Raw genomic sequence first — 15,406 nt, 5'->3', positions numbered from 1 at the left:
TCCAGTAGGTCCAAGTAAGCTGGAGGTGGCCGGGGAGGGGAGGACGTCCAGGAATCATGTTGGAATCTCGGGCCGTTGGCTGCAGTGGCTGATTTCGCGTCCATTCTCTAATGAGCAATCCTGGTGCTCTGCCTGCCGCGCCGTCGCCTTTCCCTGTGTGCTTCGTGGCTGGCCTTCCCTGCGGCTCGATCTTGACTTCGCTCCACACGTCTGGAAAGCATAGAACGGTTTGCTCTCTTTCTCCAACATCCTGCTCTCCTAATAAAAGTGTTCCTTTCTCGTCCTTTCATGCAGAGTGGTTGATCATAGCCTTTGGTTTACAGGGCAAACGTTGATAATTTAGTTAAAATGAGTCACTGTTGCACCAGACTGGGACCCCCATGACTCATAATGACAAGTTCAAAGACTAGCTGTCTGTGACAAGAGGAAGCCCAGCCAGAGGGGACTTTCGGGCCTGCTCCTCACATTCTTTACCCCAGAGATCCAATTATTGCCCCCCTCAGGTTCCCCAGAGCTCATTAGTCGGCCCAGTGAGGGAGGAAGGCAGCTTCCTTCCGGAGCCAAGCGCAGGAGGAAGGTCCCATAGCAGACCACACCAGCCACCCACAGGCACTGCTTCCTGGCGCATCGGCCAGCAAACGCGTCCCATGACAGACGCACGCGAGGCTGACTCCAATCTAGATGCTTCTTTTCACGCTACTTTAACCTCTCGCATCCTTTCTTTCCTCTTCCTCCCATGACTTGTGCCACATGGGAAAATCAGGGCCCCCATACCCTGAGCGTCCTTCCCCATAATCCAGTGCTGCTTCTGGTTTGAAGAAAGAATCAGATTTTATTTTTTTGTCCATTTCTTTATGTGTGTGTTGAATTTTTCATTATATGTATTCATCAGTCATGGTCCTGTGTTACCTAACGGCACTCTCATACAAACATACATTATACACTGAGCATATCCAAACTTCCTTATAACACCCTTTGTCCCCTTTGTTCCTCTAGTCAGTTTCACATCTACTTTATTTTTTTTTTAATTTATTTTTCTTGCTTTTTCAAAGTAAGGTCTCACTCTAGCTCAGGCTGATGTGGAATTCACTCTGTAGTCTCAGGGTGGCCTTGAACTCATGGTGATCTGCCTCCCGAATGCAGGGATTGAAGGTGTGTGCCACCACGCCCGGCTCCCTCATGTCTACATTCCTGTCATACACACACACACACACACACACACACACACACACGCGATTTTACATATCTATACAAAATCTAGAAACCACACATAGAGGAAATTTGTCTCTGAGAGTAGCTTAATCTGCTTGCTATGATAAATTGTGTCTATTTTCCTACAAGAAACATAAATTCATTCCTTTTCATAGCCGAAAATGTCCAGTGCACACATGGTATTCATCCAGTCCTCTATCAGTGTCAAACTCAGAAAGGTAAGGGGACATGATTGGAGCTTTATCTTTCAAGTCAGTCCTCTTTAAATGAGGAAAAGAGCAATTAAGTCTAATATCAGTACAGATGCCTGGGTCGCCTTGCCTATTATTAGACATCTACCTGGGCCCCCAAACGCCTTTCCTAGAGTTTTTCTGTCAACATAAATGGGAATTATTTTACATGCAGTAAAATAATTTTATTACTGCACATCATAGAACTCCAACCCAAATGTTGGTAGGTCAACAGCTGTGGGGACTTTGAGACGCAATTTACCTTGAGCATTTTCAGTGCTAGACACGATGGCCCACCTATTACTAACCCAAATTCTTTTCTATCTAGATATAAAAGAGAGCAAAAAAGAGAGATGCATTTGCACAGGGCCTCCTAGATGCAAGGTTCTCCAAACAGCCAGCAAAGCCCACTCTTTAGAACCCGTTCATGTATGAGGCAACTGAGTGCGCCACCTATCGGTAGGAGTTGGAATTCGTTATGGTGCCTGATTGCTCAAACCATGGGCCAGCCACACTGTGAGCAGTCAGCCCAGACCTTTCCTTTCAGGGCCCTCAGTCTCCACAAGCTCTTCTGGAAAGATTGAGCCCATCCTTTCCCCCATTACATATTACTGACCCACGTAGTAGGTGTCAGAAATAGGAAGTGTTTCCGCCATCCTTTCCAGAACCATCTTTCAGTTAGGTTTTCTCCATAGCCAGGCCCTGCCCCACTATACCCATGCAGACACGTGCAACCGGATGCTCACACGCAGGTCTGCTCACTTCTACTTTCCCACCAGAAAAATCACATACCGAGCTCATGAGCAACCGCTGGTAGGGCACACTTTTACCGGGGTCTTCTCTCTAGGGGACTCTCAGAGAGTTGACTGACTTCCTGGAATGCAAGAGGTTTAGTTTTGAGGCGCCCTCTGGGAAGCCCTCGTGCCCAAATATTCCACCATGCCTTTGAGCAGATGCAGCTCCTGGAAGAAAGCTTCCAACCCCTAAGTACAGGAGCCGCCCTCATGGTTCTCCTCTTCCTAGTCTCTTACTGTGCTCCATACCTCTTCATGGAGTAGATTGAAAGTGTGTGTTTATCTCATTCTGTTTTCCGTTGACCTCAGTATGCTATAAGGTCTCTAATGAAAATAAGGGCTCAGCACTTTCTTGCAAAGCCTGATGACCTAGGTTCAATTCCCAAGTACCCATGCCCAAAGTGGTGCATGCATCTGGAGTTTGTTTGCACCAGTTGGAGATCGAGTATGCTTATTCTCTCTCATAAGTAACTAAATAAATAAATTTTAAAAAAATAAAGGGTGGGCTGGAGAGATGGCTTAGTGGTTAAGGCACTTGCCTGTAAAGCTTAAGAACCCAGGTTTGATTCCCCAGGACCCACATAAGCCAGATGCACAAGGTGGCATATGCATCTGGAGTTTTTTTGCAGTGGATGGAGGCTCTGGTGTGCCCATTCTTTCTCTCTCTCTCTCTCTCTCATAAATAAATAATATTTTTAAAATAATAAAAGAAATAATTGCATACCGCCATATTCCCAACTTTAAGAGCAGTAACTAACATACAGTGGGCACTGTAAATACTTGTGGAAGTGATTGAGTGTAGAATGATCTTTCCTGTACCAAAACAGTTTCTGCAGCCATGTTTATATAGCATACATGTGGAACAATGTAAAAATGTCAAATGCCAGGGAGCAGACTTTCAGGGTGATAGAGTCTAGAGCTACAAAAGAAGATACTTGTAAGTGCTACGAAGGGACTATGAAGTAATATTAAAATATTTTATTTATTTATTTATTATTTATTAGAGAGAGAGGGAGAGAATATGGGCACACCAAAGCTTCTTGCCACCGCAAATGAATTCCAGATGAGTGTGCAGTTTCTACATCTGGCTTTCCATGGGTACTGAGGAGTCGAACTCAGGCGGGCAGTCTTTGTAAGCAAACGCTTTTAACCTTGGCGCCATCTCCTCAGTAGAATTACGAGGCTATGTTAAATGACATAAACAGGCTGGCTACAGAGTTACATGTCTATCCTCAACATAACTGTGCAGTAAAACAAGTGTGGGAGGCGTTGTTTTCTGTGGTGGGCAAGCTTGATCTTGAGCATTAGAAAAGGTAAAGCTGAACCTTAGACATGTTCCTCCCTCCTCACGCAGTGCCCCAGGGGAAGCAGGGGAGAGGGTCTGCGGACTGGCCCAGGGCTGACTGTGCTCCACTCTGCCCTCGGCAGACAGCGCACAGAGGACGGTGCTTCCTCGCAAACCTTCCCGGGGGCATAAATGATGCAGGATGCCAACTTCTGCTCTCTGTGGTGTGTACACAAACGGCCAGCCCAGATGCTCATCGCCAGCCACCCCCAGCCCCCTCTGATGGAACGCTGGACAGAGAGTGCTCCGCCCAGGAAAGGGGGCTGTGCCGTGAGCACCTTTGCCTTTCCTCTGTACTAATTAGTCTGAATTATATCCTTAGGAGTAATTATGTACATAGGCTTAAAATGGCAGCAAGCAAAATGAAGCAAGTTACAACCACAGACGATGAGAGAGCTAGCAGAAGAGTGAAGTGATGTGCCCATCAGAACATATGGGTGAGCATGTGACCCCAGCCAGGTGCCCGGGACTGTGTTTAGCACTGATGTTGGGGGGGTGGGGAGTGGAGAGAATGAGAAAGGCTCAGAGACTTCACCAAGAAGCACCTGGGTATTGATGTGAGATGGAGGGGCCGAGGTACCTACCAGAGGACCTATTTTTGTTTTTGTTTGTTTGTTTGCTTGTTTTTAAAGTATTTTTCATTTATTTATTAAAGAGAGAAAGAGGCAGATAGAGAGAAAAAAGAGAATGGGTGCACCAGGGCCTCCAGCCACTGCAATCGAACAACAGACACACGCGCCCCCTTGTGCATCTGGCTTACACAGGCCCTGGGGGATCGAACCACGGTCCTTAGGCTTCACAGGCAAACGCCTTAACCGCTAAGTCTTTTCCCCAGCCCCAGGACCTATTTTTAATAAGTCTGGGACTCTTCCTTCCTCCCTTCTGTCAGTGGAGATGTGGCCTACAGCCTAGGCTTGGTGGAGCGTTCATCCCATACAGTGCAGATGTGTATATACAAGCAGTTTTAGATGGTGATAAGTTCGAGGAAGAATACCAGACAAACAAAAAAACAATGGCACATAACATAACTGCGATGGGGCTCCATTGAGCCGATGCTACCATTTACTAACATGGCAACAGCTTGGAGTAAAGTTGAAGTATGAATGCTTGAAATGCCAATTAGACATTCAAGTATATTTTATTTTTTTTTAAATATTTAGTTTATTTATTTATTTGAAAGAGAGAACAAAATAGAGGCAGAGACAGAGAAAGAATTGGCGTGCCAGGGCCTCCAGCTGCCGCAAACGAACTCCAGACACATGCTCCACCTTGTGCATCTGGCTTATGTGGATCCTGGGGAATCAAACCTGGGTCCTTGGGCTTCTCAGGCAAGGGCCTTAATCCAACATGAAACCTCAGCAGCTTAACAACAGAGTGTCTCTCTCACTCATACTGGGGGAACTGGTCTACAGTTCTGGGGTCCCCGGATATTGAGGAACCACGTCGGGGACCACTCCCATCACATCAGCACACTGAGGAATGAAAGGGCGTGGAGCAGCTCACAGGGACCCCCTGGATACTTGAGTCAGGAAATAACGCCCGTCACTGCCACATGGCCTGTTCTGCCATTTATAGAATGTCACTAAAACCAGAGCAGATCAGCCCCCCACCGCGGTGCCTGACCAGTTCTTGTGGGCGGGTGCAGCGCAGCGGTGAGCTGGCAGTAAGCCCCAGCTTTTGGGAAACAGGCTTGTTTTTCCTGTGGGCGACTCTGTGTCAAAAGCACAGGGACAGGCTGTCATGGTCCAAGGGGACGGTGCTGTGATCAGATCCCAGACTGCTAATGCCCACCGTGGCTTGCAGTTTAAACAGAGCGACAATATTTCTTTCGATAAAGATCGTTGTCAACATTGCTCAACAGATACGCCACTGGTGTTTTTGGCCAGAGAACTTTCTAGAACTGTCAAAGCGATCCCGGCCACTGTACAGTCTGTGGGGTGCAATGTGGATGGCCACCCCCTACATGATGTCAGAGACAATGCCAACAGTGGTGCCATGGAATGCCCAGCTAGCTAAAAAGCCTAAGACTTGACCTCGAGGAAGAGGGTCGGTAGCATGGATGAGAGGCAGCGCCATTGACTGATTAAGGAGAGAAGGGGTCGGGAAGCCACTGAGATGGTGAATTTTTAAACAAGAAAAGACAATTCTCAATAAATGACTTTTCAGAAAAAGAAAGACAAAAACCCCAGTTGAGGTGTTCTTGTGAAGAGTTCAGAGACATAGAAATATAACCGTGGAGCTGGAGAGATGGCTTAGCGGTTAAGGCGCTTGCCTGCTAAGCCTAAAGACTCATGTTCAACGCTCCGGGTCCCATGTAAGCCAGATGCACAAACACACAAGGTGTGACGCACACACATCTGGAGTTTGATTGCAGTGGCTGGAAGCCCTGGTGTGCTAATTTTCTCTCCCTCCTCCTCGCTCACTCTCTCTCTCTCTCCCTTTCTCCCCCTCACATAAAAAAAGCCAGTCTCTTGAGCTTGCCTCAAAACAGTGTTTTAAAACAAGAAATATAACTGTGCACCGAATGTGGTAAAGGGAGAGTATTGCTAAGAGCATTTTCCCTGAGTACATAAGTGCTGACCTTTGCTTCCACTTCACTAGTGGAAACAAGACCATGAACACGAATGCTCTAGCCTTCCACTTTCTACCTGTAAACTCTAATGCATCTACGTCTAACCATAACCAGCTCACCAAGGGCTTCAAACACAGTTTTGTGAGGATGGGCATCATTGCAAGGAAGAAAAGAAAAAGTCTTAAGAAGAGAAGACGGGGGCTGGAGAGATGGCTTAGTGGTTAAGGCACTTGCCTACAAAGCCAGAGGACCCCGGTTTGATTCCCCAGAACCCATGTAAGCCATACACACAAGGTGGCCCATGCATCTGGAGTTGGTTTGCAGCAGCTGAAGGTCCTGGTGCTCCCCTTTTCTCTCTCGCTCTCTCTCTCTCTTATAAATAAATAAAAATAAATTTTTAAAAAAAAAGAAGAGAAGAAGGGAGGTGAGGAGAGGCATCGGAGAGCCATAGCCAGAGTGAAGAAAGGCTTGCCTTTTGATTAAATGATGGGCGCTTGTCCCGTCGTGACCAGAAGGAAAGCCTGGACACTGGGTGCCCGTGAGAGCCCACAGGTAGGCTTGTGGAGGGAAGATGAGGAAACCCCGTGTAGTCTTGGCATGCTTTCTTAATGACATGAGGTTGCTGCTGTCGAATGAGCAGGGTTGGCGTGGTTGGGAAGCCAAGGATGCAGGAACAGCGGAGCCAGCTTGACCGTGGCAGCCTCTCTCTTCCTTTCCCAGCATAACCTGTAATTTGCAGCTCGCTTCCGAATTCTCTTACTGTGTTACAGCAATCTCTCTGAACAGCTTGTGTGGGGGTTTTCAGGTGACTCATTATTACTGATGATGATAATTATAACTCATTTTTACACTTCCACTTCCTAGAGCATATTTCATATTTTATTCACCCATCAGAGCCGACTTTTAAACAAATGATTCACAGCTGCCATCTTGCTTCATTGTAAAATACAGACACAGAAAATGCAGTACACCGTAGACAGGGCTCCCCAAGTACCACTTTTAAGAAAAGCAGTTTCTAGCTGGAGCGATAGCCCAGCAGTTAAGGCACTTGCCTGCGAAGCTTAACGACCTAGGTTTGATTCCCAGTAGCCAGTAAAGCCAGATGCACAAAGTGGCTCATGCGTCCGGAGTCCATTTGGAGCAGCTGGAAGCCCTGACACGCCCATTTCCCTTGCCTGTCTCTCTTCTGTCTCTCTCTGGTTGCAAATAAATAAATAGAAATATTTAAAAAGAAAAAGAAAAGCACTTTCACCAGCAATATCTCAGCCTTGTGTCCATTCGGTCAACAAAGAGTCAGGGCACACACGTGCCGCCACCCACATGCCCAGAGCAGGGCCACATCATTAGACACCCAGGTCCTTTCTTCTCTTCCGCATCAGCGGACTAAGATCAGCAGAAAGGCGGCAGGGCCCAAAGCATGCTGTGTCACTTAAGGCAAGCCTCGCTGGCCTCCAGAGTCCTGAGTTAACTCCAAAACCCAGAAGCACCCACGTGACGGCTTTCCAGGCCCAGTGGCTGGGTCTGTCCACACGTTGCTTTAAGCAGTCCACACGGACACTGCTGTACTTGCCTTCTCGTTACTGGGTCCAGAAAACCGCTGACAGCAAGAATGTATTTATTTTGGCTCACAGTCTCGGGGGAAGCTCCACGACGGCAGGGGAAAGCGTGGCATGAGCAGAGGCTGGGCGTCACCTCTGCCACGGCAGGAGGAAAGCAGCAGCAGCAGAGTGAGCTGAACTAACACCGGAGGGCTGGAGATGTGGCTCAGTGGTTAAGGTGCTCGCCTGCAGAGCCTGAAGACCTGGGTTCAGTTCCCCAGTAGCCACCTAAAGCCAGATGCATAAGGTGATACATGTTTCTAGAGTTCACTTGCAGTGGCTAGAGGCCCTGGTGCACACATTCACTGATTCTGTCTGCCTCTCTCCATCTCTTAAATAAATAAATAAGCAAACTAACTAACACTGACAAGCTGGGGGCTAATGACCCTCAAGTTCTACTCCCGGCAACACACCTCCTCCAGCAACCCTCCACCTCCCAAACTGCCATCAGCTGGCCACCAAGCGTTCAGAAGGCCAGCTGATAGGGGACATTGGAGTCAAACCATGGCAAGCCCTGTGCCCGAGATGATCATATTCATAACACAAGAGAAGGCTAAGAGAAATGTGCATTTTCTGTAAGGAAGACCGGGCCTTGGAAATCTTGACATTTCCGTGGACGTGGGACTTCCCTCCCTGCACAGAGGCCCGAGACGCCGTGTCCTCTCGCTCAGCCTGCTGGGCCTTTCTTCACCTGCTCTGGGGCAAAGTCCAAGACATGGCCACAGTAGCCGAGCGGATGAATCAGACCCTAGTTACCAAGACAAAAGGGAAAACACATGCAGTCTTGAGGGCTGGCCCCTTAATCCCACCCAGCCCTCCAGCCCAGCACTTCAGGGCCTGTGTGGGATGCCAGGGCCATGTGTGATTTCTGGCACCAGGAACCCGTTCGATTTATTTAGATGTGGTGCCACCATTGGGTGGGTCCCCTAAGGTTTATGTGGCTTTCCACTTCAGATTTTCCCTCTGCTTTCCTCCCTGGAGCCCTTGCCAAGGCTGCCATGCTTCAGCCTGGGCCAAGCCCGCCTTGAGAATCTTCTAACGACACATCCTCCTTCAACATCTTTCATGTGGCAACCCAGGAAAGTCCACGGTGCGCCCCGACCTGAGCACCCTGGCCCGGGCGCTGGGTAGCAAGGGTGGAACGCGGGCCTTTAACCTCCACAACCCCGGGGCGCTGGCCCATTTCAGAAGCTGTCAGTCCAAAGCAGGAAGCCGGTTTAGATGACTGTCCGTGGTCTCGCCAAAGATCTGCTCTCTGTTCTTCACATCTGCTGTCACTTGGGCCGTGGCTAAGTGGTTTTCTCCTCGCCTCATCCTCAGATTCCATATCCTGCTGGACCCACCCAGCAACACCATAAATTGTAGCTGGGCTGCTCGTGGCTCTTTCAAGCAAACCGAACCCCGTGGCAAATGGCACCGTTTTCCGCGGTGACCTTCGTCACCCTGGGGGTGGAGGACACGGACGGCAGGACTCCTGGTGTCTCGTCACCGTCCCCTCAGTGACCCAAGCACACAAAGGCAGGAAGGGTGGGGACCATCTGCCTGTCAGCTCCTAAGGTAATGGGACAGATGGCGCAGAGATGAGGAAAGTCACAGCAGGGACTGTTACTAAATGCCAGTTGCTGTTTAATTGGTTGGTAATCTGGAAGCCATCTATTAAAGGAAAGGTTTCTGTGCCAGAGATGATTGACTGTGGAGCCTGCCTGAAGAGCTGTGCTGAAAAACCCCATTGCTATAATTAGTTTCCCTGGCAGAGAAATCTACCAGTGGTTAGCAATGTCTTCCATGGGTGTGAGGAAGGAAAGGGCAGTGCAGAGCCGGCGGATCTGCCGTTCCCGCCTTCCATGTGCCTTCCAAAAAAATAAAAATAAATCAATAAGTAAAACTCCTCCTTCCTTAAATGACAGTGACGTCCCCACAGCAGAGGGAGGAACGTAAGACCAGGAGCGCAGATGTCCCTTTATACTCTTTGGAGACAGTCTCTGTCCCCTCTCAAGATCCTTTAGTCCGCCCTGTCCAGGGCATCTACCCAGGCTGGCATCCATGGGTCCTTTGCTGTCATACTAGAAACTGGTGCCTTGTTCTTTGTCCCAGAGATTCTAGTTAAAGTCATCACTTCCTCCTTGTGACCCCTAAGGACATCCTTGTCCCATACACAATTCCTAAGAGTACTGGGCTCTCTGAGCTTTCTTCTGAGCCTCATCTCCCTCCTGAACTTTGTGTTTAGTGCTCAACCTTATTAGATTTTGTCATTCCCCCGCCCCCAGCTCTGCTCCATCTCTTATTTAAATCTTCTTCTTGGTCTGGAGAGGTGGCTCAGCAGTCAAGGCGCTTGCCTTCAAAGCCTAGAGACCCGAGTTCGATTCCCCAAAACCCACATAAACCCTGATGCACAAAGTGGCACATGCATCTGGAATTCGTTTGCAGTGGCTGAAGGGCCCGGTGTGCTTATGCCTATTTTTTTCCCTCTCTCTCTCTCTTTTTCCTCTCTCTTCTGCTTGCAAATAAATAAAAACAGGGCTGGAGAGATGGCTTAGCCGTTACGCACTTGCCTGTGAAGCTTAAGGACTCCAGTTAGAGGCTCGATTCCCTAGGACCCATGTTAGCCAGATACACAAGAGGGTACACGCTTCTGGAGTTCGTTTGCAGTGGCTGGAGGCCCTGGTGCGCCCATTCTCCCTCTCTCTCTCTCACTCTCCCTCTTCCTCTGTCACTTTCAAATAAATAAATAGAAACATTTCAAATCCTCTTCTACCTAGTGGTCCATTCATTTTGACTTCCACACACTCACGAGGATGGGATTATCTAAATTATTGATGGGAGGGTGTTCTTTGTATTTCACAAAGGCCAGTGCCTGCTGAGAAGTTTTCTTGAATATAAAACCATCTACCTGGCTGGGAGCACGCCTCAGTCAGTGAAATGCTTGCCATACTCACATAAGAACCGGAGTTTAATCCCCAGAATGAATGTGAAAAAAAAAAAAAACACAAAACACCAGGTATAGTAATGGTGAGTAAGCGCCTATGATCCTGGCACTAAGGAGGTGGAGATGGGGGGGGGGGCTCCCCGATCCCCAGGGCTCACTGGTCAGCCAGTCTAGCCTAATTAGTAAACTCCATCCCAATGGCTGACTTTGCCTCAGAAAAGCAAAAAAAGTGGAAAGCACCAGAGAAACAACACTCTGGCCTTCACACACCCATGCGCATCCGCACACATGCACGTGCGTGCGCGCGCGCGCACACACACACACACATATGCTTAGACAGTATACAAAAGTGTATGCTGTGCCTTCTGGTAAGTTCCCATCCTGGTATGCTCTTTCACGTCCTACATAGCATAGATTTTTGTCATAGACTGTATCAGAGCCATCCGTTGTCTTCCATTTCAAAAGCTTACATTCTCAAGTCACTGACATTGTAACCAACCCCATATCCAGTTTCCTCCCTGCCTTAGCACCAAACTGAGTGTTCCAGACCCTTGTCTCCCTTTGGAAGCCACCCCCTCACTTTGCACCCCTCCCCGCCGGTCCCCTCCCCTCCCTTCTCTCAGTCAGTCAGAGCGAAGCAAAGGCTCAGCACGAGTAAACATCTCCCAAAGAAAATGTATTTTTGGCTCTGACCACGAAATCATTTTTCAACATGAATAAGACAACCTCCGTCATTTTACTTGCGTCAATTTTTTTTTTTTTTAAATCAATAGCTTAAGCAGCAGTAAGTTGTTTAAGAGCAGCCAGGAAAATAAGCTCTGGTCCACGTGCCCCAAACTCAAGGAAGTCCAACAGCAGACCCAGAGCAGCAGCATAAACTCCCCGCTTCCCTTGTTTATGCTTTCCAGTCGGTTTCCATGGGACTCTGTGCTGGGGTGATGAAAGCTTCCAAAAGTCCTGAATTACATTCTTCAGCAAGAGAGGGAACCAAGCCGAGCTTGGTGGAGCGGGCCTTTAATCCCAGCTCTCTGGAGGCAGAGGTAGGAGGATCACCTTGAGTTTGAGGCCACCCCGAGACTGCATAGTGAATTCCAGGTCAGCCTGGGCTAGAGTGTGACCCTACCTTGAAAACCCAAAAACAAACAAACAAGCAAGCACCAAAAAAAAAAAAAAAAATAGAGAGAGAGAGAGAGAAAGAACTGAATTTTAAAATGGCAAAAAGAGAGAGAGGGAGCATTGAGAAATGGCCAGGGCATAAGGATTGGAATACCTGATATGTTCAGGAAAACCCCAAGGTTTGTTTCAAACCTCCCTCATCGACTACCTAAGTCATGTAAGTGTTTATTAGTATCAAAATCCAGAAGTTGAGCTGGGAAGATGCTCAGTGGTTAAGGCCCTTGCCTGCCAAACCAAAGGACCCAGGTTCGATTCCCCAAGACTTACGTAAGCCAGATGCCCAAGTGGTGTATGTCCTGGAGCTCATTTGCAGTGACTAGAGGTCCTGGTACTCCCATTCTCTCTCTCTCATAAATAAATAATATATTTTTTAATCCAGAAGCAGGGCTAGGGAGATGGCTTGGTGGTTAAAAGCACTTGATTCACTAGCCTAATGACCAGAGTTTCAATCCCATAAACCCCAAAAGCCAGATGAAAATGGTTTGTGTATCTGCAATCCCAGTGCAGCTATGGCACTGGAAGTGAAGTCAGGAGGACCCCGGAGCTAATGCGCAAGCATTAGGAAACATAAAAGAGAAAGAGAGAGCCCATCTCAAACAGGGTGGAAAATGAAGATAGACACCCCAAGATTCTGACTTCCACACTCAAGTGTGACATGCTTACGGCTATAGAGCGTGGGGCTGTGGGGAGAGAGGCAAATACAGAAATTATCCCTTTGAGACTGGAAAACATTTTCCACTCAATCTATAGCCCATAAATGCAGCGTTCTGCTTTGTAGACTCTCCTGTAAGTTTTATATTTTATTTCTTTATTCATTTTCATGCAGAGAGAGAGAGAGAGAGGAGATAGACAGAGAGAGAATGGGCATGCCAGGACCTCTAGCCTCTGCAAATAAACTCCAAATGCATGCTGGGGAATGGAACCCCAGCTGTTAGGCTTTGCAGGCCTTAGCCAGCAAGTCAACTCTCCAGCTCATCCTCTGTAGGGTTTTTTTTATTTTTATTTTTTAAGGCAAGTCCAACAGATTGGTCTTTTTTATGCAAGAGAGAGAGAGAGAGAGAAAAAAAATTGGCATGACAAGGCCTCTAGCCACTGCAGGCGAAATGCAGGCGTGTGTGCCCTCCGTGTGCGTGTGCAGCCTTGCACACTTGTGTCACTTGCATCTGGCTTCCGGGGGACCTGGGGAGTCGAACATGGGTTCCTCAGGTTTCACAGGCCAGCACCTTAACCACTGAGCCACTTCTCCAGCCCTCGATCGGTTTTAGATGGTTCCGTGATTCATCACATCAGGTTTCTCTTGGCATTTTGAGGGCTTTTTTTTTTTCTTCTTTTATTTTTGCTGAGACATATAACCTGAAATTCACAAAGAGCATAACCTGAAATTCACAAAGAGCAAACCAAGATCTAGAAAGAGCGTAACAGGTCACAACCCCTCATGCCACATGCCTCAGTGAGAAGCTGTTTCTAGGAGAATAAAATGAGACGGAAAAGTAAGTTCTTTATCTTTTTTAAAATATCTTTATTTGTTTATTCACGAGCAGAGGGAGAGAGAGAGAGAGAGAGAGACAGGGAGAACAGGTTCATCAGGATCTCCAGCCACTGCAAATGAAGTCCAGAGGCATGCACCACTTTGTGCATCTGGCATGATGTGGGTAGTGGGGAAATCGAACCTGGGTCATTAGGCTTTGCAGGCAAGCACCTTAACCACAGAGCTATCTCTCCAGCCCAAATTCTCTATCTCTTCATGACTTGTTAGTTGTCAACAAATTGTGGAATTTTTCTCAACTAGCCCTAAAATAGTGATACCTTTGAGGGCACTTGCATTTGTGTGTATGCGCATGTGTGTGTATACACGTGTGTGTATGTATGTGTGTACACGTGTGTGCGCACATGTGTGTACACGTGTGTGTGCACGTGTGTGTGTGTGTGTGTGTGTGTGTGTGTGCAGGCCTGAGGGCAGCCTGGAGTGTCCTTCTTCAGATGCCATCCACCTGTTTTTGAGACAGTGTCTCTCATTCTCCTAGAGCTCACCTACTAGGGCAGACTGGCAGGCCAGAGAACCTCAAGATCTTCCCGGTCCCAGCAGTGGTATTACAAGTCCAGTTTTGTGTGGGTCCCGGGGATCAAAATCGGTCCTCAGGCTTGTGAGGCAAGGTAGTTGTATTTTTTTTTTAAACAAGGTCAAAGTGCTGAGACGATGTGACAATGGAGTGTTCAGCACTGAGATACTTGTTTTTTAAAAAAAAATTTTTGGTTTATTTTTATTTATTTATTTGAGAGTGACAGACAGAGAAAGAGGCAGAGAGAGAGAGAGAGAGAATGGGCGTGCCAGGGCTCCAGCCACTGCAGACAAATTCCAGATGCGTGCACCCCCTTGTGCATCTGGCTGACGTGGGTCCTGGAGAATCGAGCCTCGAACCGGGGTCCTTAGGCTCTTCAGGCAAGCGCTTAACCGCTAAGCCATCTCTCCATCCCGAGAGTTGCATTTTTTTAAAAAATTTTTATTTATTCATTTATTTGAGAGCGACAGACACAGAGAGAAAGACAGATAGAGGGAGAGAGAGAGAATAGGCGCACCAGGGCTTCCAGCCTCTGCAAACGAACTCCAGACGCGTGCGCCCCCTTGTGCATCTGGCTAACGTGGGACCTGGGGAACCGAGCCTCGAACCGGGGTCCTTAGGCTACACAGGCAAGCGCTTAACCGCTAAGCCATCTCTCCATCCCGACAGTTGCATTTTTATAAAAGCTTCTTTGAGTTGGAATTCATTCGTGATGGGTGAGCCATACCACATGGTGACTTTATAATAAGGAGAGGACGGTGTTGAATCTCGAGACTCACACCATGCAGGATTGGAGCGGGCCCCGTAGCATGGTTCTGGAGGGAAAAGCGTGGGAACACGTTTCACGTCTCCCATAGTGCTCCCAGTGCTGTGCCTTAAATCAGGAGAGGCATGGGCTGGGCACAGTGCGGCACACCTGCCATCTCACCCTTACCCCGGGTGTCTCTGCAGCCCTCAGCCTGCTCCATGGGGCAGCCTACCCGGGGGAGGGGAGGGACGGGCAGCGGGCAGCTGAGTTCTACTCGGCCTCTCCTTCAGGCAGCAGCTGAGATGAGCCAGGCCCGGGTGCCTTCCCTGGGTTAGACCCTCAGAGAGCTGGCTCCTGACTGCAGCCATTCACCCACCTCCACCACGTGCCATCACCACAGCCACACAACTCCAACTCCACCCTGCATTCTCTGGATAGCAGGAGGGGCACTGGTGCCATCTTCCTGACGGTGTGCCCGTGACCGTGCACGATGCTGAGGTGACTTTTAATTTGTCAAAAAAAAAGCAACTTCGCCACAATGTGAATTTTATTTTTTAAAATATTTTATTATTTCTTCCTTTCTTTATTTATTTGATGGAGAAAGAGGAGAGAGAGAATGGGTGCACTAGGGCCTCTGGCCACTGCAAATGAACTCCAGCCGCATGCGTCACCTTGGGCATCTGGCTGACATGGGTTCTGGGGAATCGAGCCTTCAACCGGGGTCCTTAGGCTTCACAGGCAAGGG

The 15,406-nt window shown here is 48.3% G+C and overlaps 1 protein-coding gene and 1 non-coding gene across 4 annotated transcripts in view; both read left to right on the top strand.

Moving 5' to 3' along the window:
- Kif6 (kinesin family member 6) overlaps positions 1-15,406 on the top strand; it is a 391,803-nt gene that overhangs the window by 274,282 nt on the left and 102,115 nt on the right. The window lies entirely within an intron of this gene.
- On the top strand, positions 5,187-5,317 carry LOC123463210. The gene has a single exon (XR_006638801.1). It is a non-coding gene; the product is annotated as a small nucleolar RNA SNORA65 (small nucleolar RNA).

The sequence above is a fragment of the Jaculus jaculus genome, chromosome 8 (assembly GCF_020740685.1).
Source record: "Jaculus jaculus isolate mJacJac1 chromosome 8, mJacJac1.mat.Y.cur, whole genome shotgun sequence".
NCBI classification, from domain to species: domain Eukaryota; kingdom Metazoa; phylum Chordata; class Mammalia; order Rodentia; family Dipodidae; genus Jaculus; species Jaculus jaculus.
This window is presented reverse-complemented; position numbering and strand designations above follow the sequence as displayed.